Consider the following 13,497-nt stretch of genomic DNA (forward strand, 5'->3'; position numbering starts at 1 on the left):
ATATTACATGCATTCATTTATGCAGTAAATATCTGAGAGTACCTACTAGGTGCCACATTCTACACTAGTCACTGGAAATCCAGTGGTGCTAGATAAATGCAGAGTTTGTCTCATGGTCCTAATGTTTTCCCTTTTGAATCTCATATTGAAAGTAATTTTCTATTGGGCTGTTGGGCTGTATTTAAAGTAATTTTCCTTTTTTCTCTTGAGGCCTGCGCCTGAGGCATATGGAAGTTCCCAGGCTAGGGATCAAATCAGAGTTGCAGCTGCCAGCCTACACCACAGCTCACAGCAACACTGGATCCTTAACCCTTGGCCAACTGAGGCCAAGGACTGAACCTGCATCCTCATGGATCTTAGTTGGGTTCGTTACTGCTGAGTCACAACGGGAACTTTCCATTTTAAAAACTAATTGAAGACCATCAGCAGAGGAGTAGATAAAGAAAATATGGCACACATGTACAATGGAATATTACTCAGCCATAAAAAGGAGTGAAGTACTGATACCATGTGGATGAACCTCAAAAAATCAGGCTAAGTGAAAGAAACAGACATAAAAGGTCACATATTATATGACTCCATTTATATATATATGAATTATCCAAAAAGAGGTAAATCCATGAAGACAGAAAGCAAATTGGTGGTTGCCAGGGCTAGGAGGAGCAGGAAATGAGGAATGACTGATTTATAGGTAAGAGGTTTTTGGGGTGATGAAAATATCTCATAACCACCTAAAGGGAGTGTTTGCCAACACCGTGAATGCAGTAAATTCTAATTAATCATACACTTGAAAATTATTAATTTTGTGTTATGTGAATTTCTCCTTAATAAAAAATATTAAAGATAAATATACCAGAGTTCCTGTCATGGCTCAGCAGAGGAAACGAATTTGACTGGGATCCATGAGGATGCAGGTTTGATCCCTGGCCTATCTCAGTGGGTTAAGGATCTGGCATTGCCATGAGCTGTGGTGTAGGTCACAGATGTGGCTTGGATCTGGCCTTGCTGTGGCTGTGGTGTAGGCCGGCAGCTGTAGCTTCTATTTGACCCCTAGCCTGAGAAGCTCCATATGCCGCAACAAGTGCAGCCCTAAAAGGCAAAAGAGAAAAAAAGATAAATATACCAACCAATCACCATTCTATCAGCAGAGGTAATCAGAGGTTACTATAGTAAGATGAGTTCATTCTAGCTAAAAGCAAAAAAAAAAAAAAAATCAATGCTATAATTTGTCTGTAAACTTTTCTTTTGTTCTTGTTATTCATGCAGCTTTCTGTCTACTGGTTCTACATCTATATTATCTTTAAACCATGAAATGAAGTGCTACTGAGAGTTTACACAAGCATTCCAGGCACTATCCCACACTTCATATAAATTTATATATTCACTTTCTGGTTTATATGAGAAATATACTCATGGTAATAATATGATGAAGAACTACAACAGTAACATCATCATTAGCAATAATCATAACATCTTGTCCATCAACAGACGATTGGATTAGGAAGATGTGGTATATATACACAATGGAATACTACTCAGCCATAAAAAAGAACAACATAATGCCATTTGCAGCAACATGGATGGAACTAGAGACTCTCATACTGAGTGAAATTAAGTCAGAAAGAGAAAGACAAATACTACATGATATCACTTACAACTGGAATCTAATACACAGCACAAATGAACATTTCCACAGAAAAGAAAATCATAGTCTTGGGGAATAGACTTGTGGCTGCTGGTGGGTAGAGGCAGGGAGTGGGAGGGATTGGGGCTTGGGGTTAACGGATGCAAACTGTTGCTCTTGGAATGGATTTACAATGAGATCCTGCTGTGTAGCATTGAGAACTATGTCTAGATACTTACATTGCAACACAACAGAGGGAGGAAAAAGTATGTATACATGTATGTGTAACTTGGTCCCCATGCTGTACAGTGGAAAAAATAAATTAAAAAAATAATAATCATAATAATCATAATCATAACATCTAACATTTACTTAGTCTTAGTATCACCTGGAGTTGGGCTAAGTGCTTAACTAGCATCATTCCATTCATGCTTCATACTAACAAATGAGGTACTATTATTTTCCTAATGTTTCAGATAATGACATGGAGACTCACAGAGGTCTGAAAACTTGACCAATGTCAAAACCCAGTAAAAAGTAAAGCCAGTGTTTCACCAAGCAGGTTGTCTCCAGCAACCTGTGTGATTAACCTCTCTGCTGACTTGCTAAAGCTATTTAAAGCTAAATTTCTATTTTATGCACATATCTATACATAAAGGGAGGTGTTGTGAAGCTCTGTTTGTCTCTCTGATGGCAGGCAATTCAAACACTAACAAACCTGAGCACCCAGGCCAAAGGGCGAGGCAGACCATGTTCTGTGGTAGCCCAGAGTCAGTTCTAAAAAGGCCCAGACGTGGCATGTTGATTAGTTGATATGCCCAGACAACATTTTCTATCCTTCCATCCAGTTGTTCTTTTTTTTTTTTTTCTTTATCTCGTCTTGTTGCCTTTTTCTGGGACCGCACTCGCGGCACATGGAGGTTCCCAGGGTAGGGTTTAATCAGAGCTGTAGCCTCCAGCCTACGCCAGAGCCACAGCAATGGGGGATCCGAGCTGCGTCTGCGACCTACACCACAGCTCACAGCAACACCAGATCCTAACCCACTGAGGAAGGCCAGGGATCAAACCCACAACCTCATGGTTCCCAGTCAGATTCGTTAACCACCGAGCCGACGGGAACTCCCATTCAGTTGCTCTTTAATCTTAAAAACATGAGCTGTTGTTGTTTTTTTGTTTTGTTTTCTTTTGTTTTGTTTTTTGGCTGTTCCCAAGGAATGTGGAAGTTTCTGGGCCAGGGACCAAAAGAGCCACAGAAGTGACAACACCGAGTCTTTAACCACTAGGCCATTAGGGAACTCCTACATGAACTTTTAAATAGTGAGAATGATATACCCAAACTAGGAAATCTATTAAAAATTACCACTTAATAAATATTTTATTTAATAATTTACTTAGTCACTAAAATATCAGACTAATATCTATAAGTAGGTTTTTCAATTTGAGACACATAAAAGTATGTCTATAAAGATCTACTCAATTTTCCAATAAAGATGGTAAGTGGTGCCTATGAAGTTGCATCACTCTGGACAACTGTTCTGAGACATTTTGCCCTAGATCAGAGATTGTTGGCCAAGAGAAAAAAATTTTACATGTTATACTCAATTGACTTAATAGTAAAATTCTGTTATACCCATAGCATTGGCTCTTCATAACACACTATTTTAAAAACTAGTTTAAAATAAAACTTCCACTTATGTAATCCTTAGGAGAAATAGGTCAGTATTATTAGCAAATATTAATTTATTGAAACTTTTAAATTGCCAGACATGTGCACCTGCTTTTAGGTTTTATTATAGAAAACGATAACATAAAAATATTACCCCTCAATTCATGGGAATTAGAGCATGCGGTCCTCACTTGGAATTCATTACAATCATTACTGTGACTATTTAAATGCACACTTCTCATGTATACCTCACATCACACTAAAGAAAGATTCAGAAGAAAGTGTATTAAAAAACCCAGATATGTCATTGTGCAAATAATTCTTCATCTGAAACTCACAAATGAAAATATTGATTACTCAGAATACTAGGGGAATAGAAGTTTTGATTAATTAAATACTCTAGATTATAAAAAATACTTCTACATTTCTGAAGTGGTTGAGACACTTCTTAAGCTGTGTTTATGTTGAACTTACTGTATTTGTAACCACAGCAGAGCAAAGTAATGATCTCTCAGAGTTAAGAATGTTTCCAATTTCTAAAATTATTCTTAATGTTCTCACCATGATTAACAGAAAACAGACACTCAAAAAAATATATGTGAACCCACTGGAGATGCTCTTAATGTTGCTGAATAAAGAAGATGATGCTCACAGGATATTCCCTGAAGTTCACTGACTTCTTTTCACAGACTTCTTCACGTCTAGTTCATTTCTTCATACTTGTGCTGGAAAAAGAGTATGAAATTCCAAGTTCCTGCTTCGCTCACACTCTTCTAAGAACAACAGCCCTAAGAGACACTTTCTGCAAAAAAAAAAAAAAAAAAAAAAAAAAAGAGTTGCAATGATTCATACCAGATACACCTTGTGAAACTGCTAGTCTGGCCTCTGAAAAGAGTGCCCAAACTAAAGGTAGTTTACCACAGAGTTTGGATGTGGAGGAAGACACCACGTCTGAAGTGGTTCAACGAAACTGGCCAGGCCAGGAACTTCACTGTCGGCAGTGACAAGAGACCACATGAAAATGTTTTTTTCTCCAGAAGTACTAATTCCAGTCTTGGAGCTCTGGAGATGCAAAATGACTCTATTGTTGAAGACTCTGTGGTCCTTTGAATCTTAGTAACAAAGTCTCATTACCTAGAATCATAACACACTAGAAGAGTCCTAAGTAATATATACAGGTTACTTCTGATCAATCAATCTTTAATGATTAAACAATGTAAACATAATCAAACCAGATATTATTAGGCGGACAAAATCAGGGCAGTGGAAAGAAGATGGATTTTGGAATCAAAACTATGTTTAAATCCAGATAACCTGACTTTATCATTAACAGAATATCAGGTAAGGAGTTCCCATTGTGGCACAGTGGAAACGAATCTGACAAGGAACCATGAGGTTGTGGGTTCGATCCCTGGCCTTGCTCAATGGGTTAAGGATCCAGCGTTGCCATGAGCTGTGGTGTAGGTTGTATACACGGTTTGGATCCCACATTGTTATGGCTATAGTGTAGGCCTGCGGCTGTAGCTCCAATTCAACCCCTAGCCTGGGAACCTCCATATGCCGTGGGTGCAGCCCTAAAAAGAAAAAAAGAAAAGAATGAAAGAATATCAGGTAATACTAGACAAGTTATAAAGATCCCTGCTGAGCCTCAGTCTCCCTTCTGTAAGTTCTAATAAAGAAAGGCAGAACTCAAGATTTATTTTTTCCCTGGGAATTTCCTTTGTGGCTCAATGGTTAATGCACCTCACTTGGATCCATGAGGATGTGGGTTCAATCCCTGGCCTCGCTCAGTGGGTTAAGGATCCAGCATTGCTGCGGCTGTGGCGCAGGTTGGCAGCTGTAGCTCTGATTCGACCCTAGTCTGGGAACTTCCTTATGCTGTGGGTGTGGCGCTAAAAAAGCAAAAGAATTTATTTTTTCCCTTCCCAATACTCCCACTGATTCCCCATTTTAACTTTTAGATCTGTTTATGTTCCATGATCCAACTGCCAGCTTTGTATGCGTGTGTGTGTGTGTGTGTGTGTGTGTGTATAGAGGTTTGGTAAAATTAAAGGGAGAATTCTGAAAGCAGGCAAAAAAGTTGAGTGTTCAGAAAGGGAGGAAAGACAGTTGAAAATGATAACATTATTTCTCAAATATTACTACTGGATTGTCTTTTTGTTCATTTTAAAAGTGATACTTAAAATCAGGTCACACTGTCCAAGTCTAACAAATGGAATTCAGAATGAGAAAATAGTCTCTGTTGTTCTTCTGTTTCCATAAGAATTCAAGAAAATCAGAGAGAAATCAAAACATGACCAGAGTATGATATCTCAAAAATCTCCCCCCATCTCTGTCAAACTTTTCATAAGTTCACCTTTGGTTTCAACTAAAACTTTCCTATTTTGTCTAAATGGACTCACCCATTTCCCCCCACCGTAACTCCTCTCATGTTCTCTGAACAGGATCTTTTCTCCCTCGGGCCTTCACTTTCCTCAGCTACTTTTCTCCAAATTCCCTATAACAAATATTAGCTTACATGCAAGGAAAGCAAGCAGAGGCTCAAAATGGGCCAGGGGCGGCATTCTTAAAAATAACTCTGAGGAACCACACTCACTTATCCAATAAAAACACAAGTAGAATGCAGAATAGTTAGCTGTGGGATTTGTACATTTATCTGCTCTTTGAAAAGGTAAAATAAACATGAAAAACTCCATGCAATCCAAACCAAAAGTCACCTGCCATCACCACCACTCTGTCCTTTCCAATGAAACTTGTTGGCAGTGTCAGGAGGGAAATCGAAGTTTCTCGCCTCTTGAAGTGACAAGCACATTCTTTCCTCATTCGCCAAGCTGCTTTTCTCCCTCCAAAGCTCCAGCTGTTCTCAAAACCCAGACATTGTTCCCTTCACTGGCCGGCCTCTGGCTCTAAGCTCTGCCAAAACTGCTTCTCCCTGAAATCTCTTAGGGACACCAGTGGCCAGGACTTGGAAAACCGTGCCTACTTAAGGCTAGTTGGGTTTCTGGCGGGGAGAGAAAGAGGGAGAGAAAAGGGGGAGGGAGATGAATGGGCGATACTGTCAGCACAAGAACTCAAACAATTGTGCTTGAACAATGCCTGATCTTCTGGTGCTGCCAAGTAGGGGGATCTTTTTTCACTGTGGTTCACAGCCTGGGACCCCCCAAGTTCTGCTGTGGAAAATAAAAAGTGCTCACAAGATAATTAGGTCTCTTGTAACTACAATTTATTTCAACTATCATCCGAATGAGAAAATTCATAGGACCATGGGATATTTGCAGGGGGAGGGGGAGGGTGGATTTTAAAGCCATTCACTTATATAAATAAGCTTCGCAAAGGACAAGGTGAATTAATTATTCCTCGGAGATCATAAGGAGTAAATTGTTTGTTTACCCCAATTAATAATGTTTGTCCCTTGGCCATAAGCATGATAGAGGCAGGGGAAAGGGGATCCAAAAACACATTAGTTCACTTCAAATTACAGGAAACCAACAATCAAAAGAAAAGGCAAACACCTGCAATTACTTAGAAATTCTAGTTAAAAAAAAAAAAGTTAAAGCTGTCCTATGTCCAGACTAGCCTAGCTTGATAAGGAACCAAGAATGAATTTTTCAACTCCACACATAGCTGGTTAATCACTGTCTGCAGTGCTTCTTGAAAAGACAACACATTAACCTGTCATTACATTTAAAGATGTTACCCAAAGTCTAACCAGATGAATTAGTTAGCATATAGATCTGGCAAATTGTAAAAAAGGTCCTAAAAACTGAAGTCCCTTTACAAAATGATTGTAGTCTTATTTTTCATTCTCATAACAACACAACTGCACACAGTCTAGAGCCAGGAATTTTCTGGCTCTATCAGTTCCACCATACCAAGGACATGTCTGCCATCTGCACAGTCCAATGTGATCTTCATTCTAGCCAGTGAGAAGTGAAACAGGGAGAATAGAGGGGGAGTCCAGTACTTCCCTTTAAGAGCATGACTCAGAACTTCACATATCATTTCCACCTACTTCCCATTAACCACAGTGTGGTTACATGGCTACTGTTCGGAAAAATGCTGTCTTGGAGTTCCCGTTGTGGCTCAGTGGTTAACTAATCCAACTAGGAACCATGAGGTTGCGGGGTTCGATCCCTAGCCTCACTCAGTGGGTTAAGGATACAGCGTTGCTGAGGTGTGGTGTAGGTCACAGATGCGGCTCAGTGTAGGTTGCAGATGCGGCTCGGATCTGGCATTGCTGTGGCTCTGGTGTAGGCCGGCGGCTACAGCTCCAATTCGACCCCTAGCCTGGGAACCTCTCTATGCCATGGATGCAGCCCTAGAAAAGACAAAAAAAAAAAAAAAAAAGCAAGCAAGAAAGAAAAATGCTGTCTTTATTCTGGGCATCCATGTGCCAGCTAAATATCAAGAATTCTATTACCTTAGTACAGGAACTGTCAAACCACACTCTTGGATCAGATCTGGCCCACCGCCTGTCTTTAAGTGACCTACAAGCTAAGAATGGTTTTTACATTTTTGAATGGTTGAAAAAAAAAGTCAAAAGAAAAATAACATTCCATGATGTGGAAATTATGGGAAATTCAAATTTCAGTGTCCATAAATAAACTTTTATTAGAGCACAGCCACACTCATTCATTTAAATATTGTCTACAGCTGTTTTCATGCTACAAGGGCAGAGTGGAGTAGTTGTGACAGAGACCACATGGCCTATAAGGCCTATGCTATTTACTGTCTGGCTCTGTATTAAAAGGGTTTTCTGACCCCTGCTTTGGAAGAAAGAAAAAAAAGCAGGTATTGATGGATACATAGCCAGCTTGGGAACACCAAAGTGGTGAAATTGGGACTAGAAGGGGGTGGGTTTTAAAAGGGGCTGTGAGTTTTGTTTCTTTAAAAGTTTTTAACATAGTTGTATTTGTTATCCATTTATGCATTAAATATTATTCTGAAACTCAGTGGTTTAAACAGAGTATGTAAGTTATTCCGTTTCTAATCAGGGTCAGGAATGCAGAAGCGCCTTACCTGGGTAGCTCTGGCTCAGAGTCTCTCATAAGGTGGAGGTTATGATGCTGGCAGATGCTGTTGTCTCACCTGAAGGTCTGACTGGGGCTGAAGGAGCCACCATTGGATGGCTCATACACATGCCTGTTTGCAGGAGGCCTTGGTTTCTTGCCACATGGCAGCTAGCTTTCCCACAATGAATCATGTGTGAGAGAAACACAAAAAGAAAGCGAGAGAGAGAGAGAAAGAGAGAGAGAGATAATAAGCAGGAAATCACAGTGACCTTTATACCCAGGCTTCAAAGTCTTACACTGTCACTTCCATTATACTCTTTTTATGAGAAGAGATTCACTAAGTCCACTCCAGCCTATATGCAATGGAAAGGAAATTAGTTCCCCTCAGTTAAAGGGAGGAATATCAAAAAATTTGTGAAGTTCCCATTGTGGCTCAGCAGGTTAAGAATCTGACATAGTGTCCATGAGGATGCAGGCTCGATCCCTGGCCTCACACAGTGGGTTAAGGATCTGGTGCTGCTTCAAGCTGCAGTGTAGGTCCCAGATGCTTCTCAGATCCAGTCGGATCCACTGTTGCCATGGCTAAGGTGCAGGCCAGTATTTGCAGCTCTGATTCAACCCCTAGCCTAGGAACTTCCATATTCCATGGGTGCAGCCTTAAAAAGACAAAAAAAAAAAGTGATCATTTTAAAACCACCGCAATAGTATTAGAGGAGAAAAAAATAAATCATCTATCTTCAGATAGTGCTGAAGTGAGTATGCCGATTATAAAATAACTCTAAGTTACTTGGCCAAGAAAAAAGGATATTAAGTCCTACATTAAGATGGCAACAAGGTTTTCAGCTCCTTTTTCCACTCTGATCAATTTGTAGTAGTTGCCCGGAATACTATGTTGAGAAGGATTCTGATTGATAACTATCAAGTCTGCATATTTTCTGTCACTAGATTTTTTTTTTAATTTCAAAATTCCCAACAATAAAAATTTGGATAAAATGTAGGTGTGAGGCATGTTCAAATCTCAGAAAGCTCACCAAGCCATGGCTCTTGGCCAGCTTTCCCAGGGTGTTTCTCCGGGGTGGGGGTTACTCATGAGATTCCCTCCCTTCCTCAAAACTTCCTTCCATCAACAAGTATTTATTGAGCACCTATGTCTTACACAGGTACTTTGGCCACCAGAGAAAAATGGGGAATAAAATAAATATCTCTCCCTCATGGTAAAATAAGAATTTCTGTCTTCTGCAAAAAGTCTTAATTTTTTCCTCTTTCCAAAAATCCTATGTCTTATTTCTGATTATTGTACAACTTCCCTAGATTTTCTAGGTCAATACTACATGATAGTGGTGATTTTACATGTTTCTGGTCCCTCTTCCTACAGGGTTTCCCAGAGCATGTATCACATAACAGTATTTCCAGTGGGTATTGATTGATTCAACTTAAATAGGTTTCATAATCACACAGAGATCGGGAAATATTGGATTAAACAAAGTTGAACAGATTTCTCTACTGTAGGCAGCTTTAATGGGCCATGAACGACCAGAAAAAGAATGGTATAACCTGCTGTATTGCTAAAAGTGACCTGAGTTTAAAATCCTGTGTGTTTTGTCCTGTTTGTACAGACGCTTATTCAGGTGGTCTGACAAATGCTGCTGGAAGGAATCAACCACTGTTTCTTTATCTCCCTTTCAGCCACGCCAATTCTGTTTCTCTAAGACCTGAGAGCTCATTGCAACACACAAATGTTCATTATTACAGCCATACAGAAATCCTAATTGGAAAGGAAGTAAATAGTGGCAATTATTCTCACAGAGTAATTCCTAAATACCTGAGCATTTTAAACCATACAAGTATTTTTAAACACTTAATGTGTAATTGTAAATATATAGAATGTTTCCTTATGTATACATTTATGTAAAGATACGTGTGTGATTCACATACACACACATTTTGGAATCAAAACAACCTTCCAAATTGCCTGTGAATATATATTTCATAAGTGCACACATGTGTCAGACACTTTAAGGTGTTAAATACTATGATGAGCAAGAGGGAACACTACAAATGTTAACTCATTAGTGTGATTAACAGCCCAGAGGATTGGAGGACAAAAATCCTTAAACACATCATTATCATAATGGATAGTTTATAAATAAGAGACTATATTAAGGGCTCTATATCACTTAAGATTTGTGTGCACTGGATGTAACAGAAATCTGATGACAGGGTTTAGCCAAAGAGCTTCACTCAATTTGCCTCATAATAGAAAAATTCAGAGGACAGCCCAGTAGATCCAGGGTGTCCTCAACGCCTCAGGATCTTACTCCTTTTTCACTCCCCTGTCCTCATTATGTAACTTAATTCCTTAGTCTCGCTGTGAGATGCTCTCAGGTTGGCCATCCCCTTCAACCTCACTATCTGCTTTCCAGGCAAGACCAAGAAGGAAGAAAGAGCAGTGTAGCACGATCTAGCAGATTCTGTCAATTATTTCACCAGCTAAAATGTCATGTAGTTACCCCTCATTGCAAACAAGACTGGGAAAGTATTTTAGCTGGATCCATGGACACAGTGAGCAAAATCAGCTTTCTGTTAAATACACAGAAGAAATGAATGACTATTTGGTAGTCCACATGCCCTGGTTTTTCCAGACTCACCTAGTCGTGTCAGAGTCAGAGAAAGCTGATGCGAATAATAATAATATTTTTTTAAAACAGATACACTTGCTTCTTTTTAAATCATCTCCTATTTATCATATTTCAAACCTTCAAATACCTTTACACTAGCAATTCACTTTGGTCATAAACACAAACTTTCATGGAATTCCTACTACTTCCTTTGAATAACAATGAAATAAGTGTGTAAATAATTTCCATTAAATGCTTGAAATTTTCAACTTTACCATGTTAAGAAATGGTGGCTTGCTTCTATTTTTATTTGAACTGTTTTGCCAGCAAAAATAATTGTTCACATTGGCAGAAGTAGAGCATTTGCCAGCATGAAAAAAGGGCTGTATAGAATAGCAGTTAGCATACCATAACACATATTTTCTTACTCTCACAAATCTAGTTTAAAACCTTAATTTTTTTATAGCTATGGCCTCAATACTTCAGAATTTTAACTTTTTTTTCAGTTTTGCAGCATATAAAAGTACATGTGTGAGCTTACAGTGCCAAGAAAAGTTTTCTTAAAGTTATTCCATTTCTACTTGGAATTCTGGCTTCATTTTGACTGTGCTGAATGCTGCCTTATGCAGGACATAGAAATACATTATTATAGTCACTCATCTCTCTACTGATGTCTTAAGTTTCTCTTTGTGACTCTCGTTGACACCCAAAGAGCATTCTCCTTTCCTTTATTCTTTTTAAATTATTTTTTAGAATACTAACTCCATGCTACAAGCTTTCTAAGATTCATCTTCTACAAGGAGTAGGCAGAATAGATACTGGATAACTGTCATTTTCAATTAATCCATAGCTCCAATGAACCCAAGAAGATTCCTAGAAACCAGATTCCCCAAGGTAATGAATTGAAGTCCCACCAAGAAGAATCTATCTCAAGTTACCCACAAAAGTGCACCCTCCCGGGAGTTCCCATTGTGGCACAGTGAAAACGAATCTGACTAGTATCCACAAGGATGCAGGTTCAATCCCTGACCTTGCTCACTAGGTCAGGCATCCGGCATTGCTGTGAGCTTCGGAGGAGGTCGCAGACATGGCTCAGGTCCTGTGTTGCTGTGGCTGTGGTGTAGGCCGGCAGCTGTAGCTCTGATTGGACCCTTAGCCTGGGAACCTTCATAATGCCACAAGTGCAGCCCTAAAAAACAATAAATAAATAAATAAATAATAAAAAAGTAAAGTGCACATCTCCAAACATCCAACCATGAGGAAATGGTTTTTTTATATATAACATGATGAACTAATATGTTGCCATGTAAAATGATAATGATAGAGACAATGTAACAACATGGGAAAGGTTTACGATTTTAATATTAAGCAGATTGCAACTTGAGGAAAATGGGAACATTAGATAAAAGTTAGAAGGTAATATGCAATAATAAAAATAATTACGGAAGATGGTCCAAAGTATATTTTTCTTTGGTTCCTTAATTTTTTTCTGTACCATCTGATTATTCTTCAATGTACATGTGTTATTTTCAAAATTGTTAAAAGGGGGGTAAAAATAATTTTTAATGAAAATCTTGTCCTGGCACCTTCTGTACCTTTTCTTGTTTTTTGGTTCTTCCTTAAGATGCTCAGTAGCCTTCTCTGTCCCCCAAATGCCTCCCATGGCCACTTTCCACCTACTGCTATGCCACCCCACCCCCATCACAGGCCTTTCCTATCTTTACAGTCTCATCAGCCTGAGTTCAATTTCCAAGGGCCTCATTTACTGTCTGGGTGCTTTTTAACTATCCATTTTCACTTGAACACGTTAATAACCTACATGACGTCATTTCCCCCCCTCCCTGCTGTAAAGGAGGACAATAGCTCGTCTTAGGATTGCTGTTAAAATTCAAGAAAGTGACAAATATAAATTACTCAGATTGGGGTGCCTGTTACAGTCGCCCCCACTGCACAATACCGGTAGCAATGTTAAGGACAGCACTAATAGCATTCCTCCTAAATGCATATATGTGCATTTAAACAAAGCTGTGGTCAAAAGAGCTTCTAAGCAAATGGACAGACCCAAGAAAAAGTTATTTGAAGCAGAACCAAAGGTAATACTTAAGGTGTTAAGTTCGGAGAGTGAGATTCAAGGACATGAAGTGAAATCAACTATAATTTAATTTTAAAAATTTTAAATAAAAAAAAAAAAAGGACATAAAGGGATTGTACTTGAGCCTCCAACTAGTGAACAGCAGAAAAGAAACAAGAGTCCGGATCCCCAGAGCTCCTGGGAGAACCTGTTGCCTTCTACATCTGAACATCCCCGTCAATGCTCGGTGCTCCCTAGATGACTTCACAGCACAGCTGTCTGCTCAGAAGAAATCCCTTCTTTGTTTTTCCTCATTGCAGTTTATCTCTGTCAGATTCTTCTACAGCTCTGTGGACATCTGACCACCCACAACTCATGAACAACTTCCTTTTTGCCTTTGGCTGGTAGGACATATGAATTGCTAATCCTTTCTTAAACCTCAAGGTGAACCTCTCACTCTCATGAGACTCATATTTCCTTCAAAGGACTCACTGCATAAAAGGCCA

The 13,497-nt window shown here is 39.1% G+C and overlaps 1 protein-coding gene across 10 annotated transcripts in view; it reads right to left on the reverse strand.

Annotated features, from left to right (window-relative positions):
* Positions 3,347–13,497, reverse strand: part of LOC100520317 (mitochondrial inner membrane protein COX18) — an 80,550-nt gene continuing 70,399 nt past the window's right edge. For 5 of the 10 annotated variants that reach the window (XR_002346391.1, XR_002346390.1, XR_001298348.2 and 2 more), the window contains 2 exons: positions 8,310–8,470; positions 3,347–4,092 (listed from right to left, as the gene is read on the reverse strand). The gene's annotated coding sequence lies outside the window, so the exon portion shown is untranslated. Of the gene's footprint in view, positions 4,093–6,007; positions 6,292–8,309; positions 8,475–13,497 lie in introns of all 10 variants that reach the window. The other 5 variants (XR_002346387.1, XR_002346385.1, XR_002346392.1 and 2 more) reach the window with 3 other exon arrangements.

Source organism: Sus scrofa, chromosome 8, assembly GCF_000003025.6.
Source record: "Sus scrofa isolate TJ Tabasco breed Duroc chromosome 8, Sscrofa11.1, whole genome shotgun sequence".
NCBI lineage: Eukaryota > Metazoa > Chordata > Mammalia > Artiodactyla > Suidae > Sus > Sus scrofa.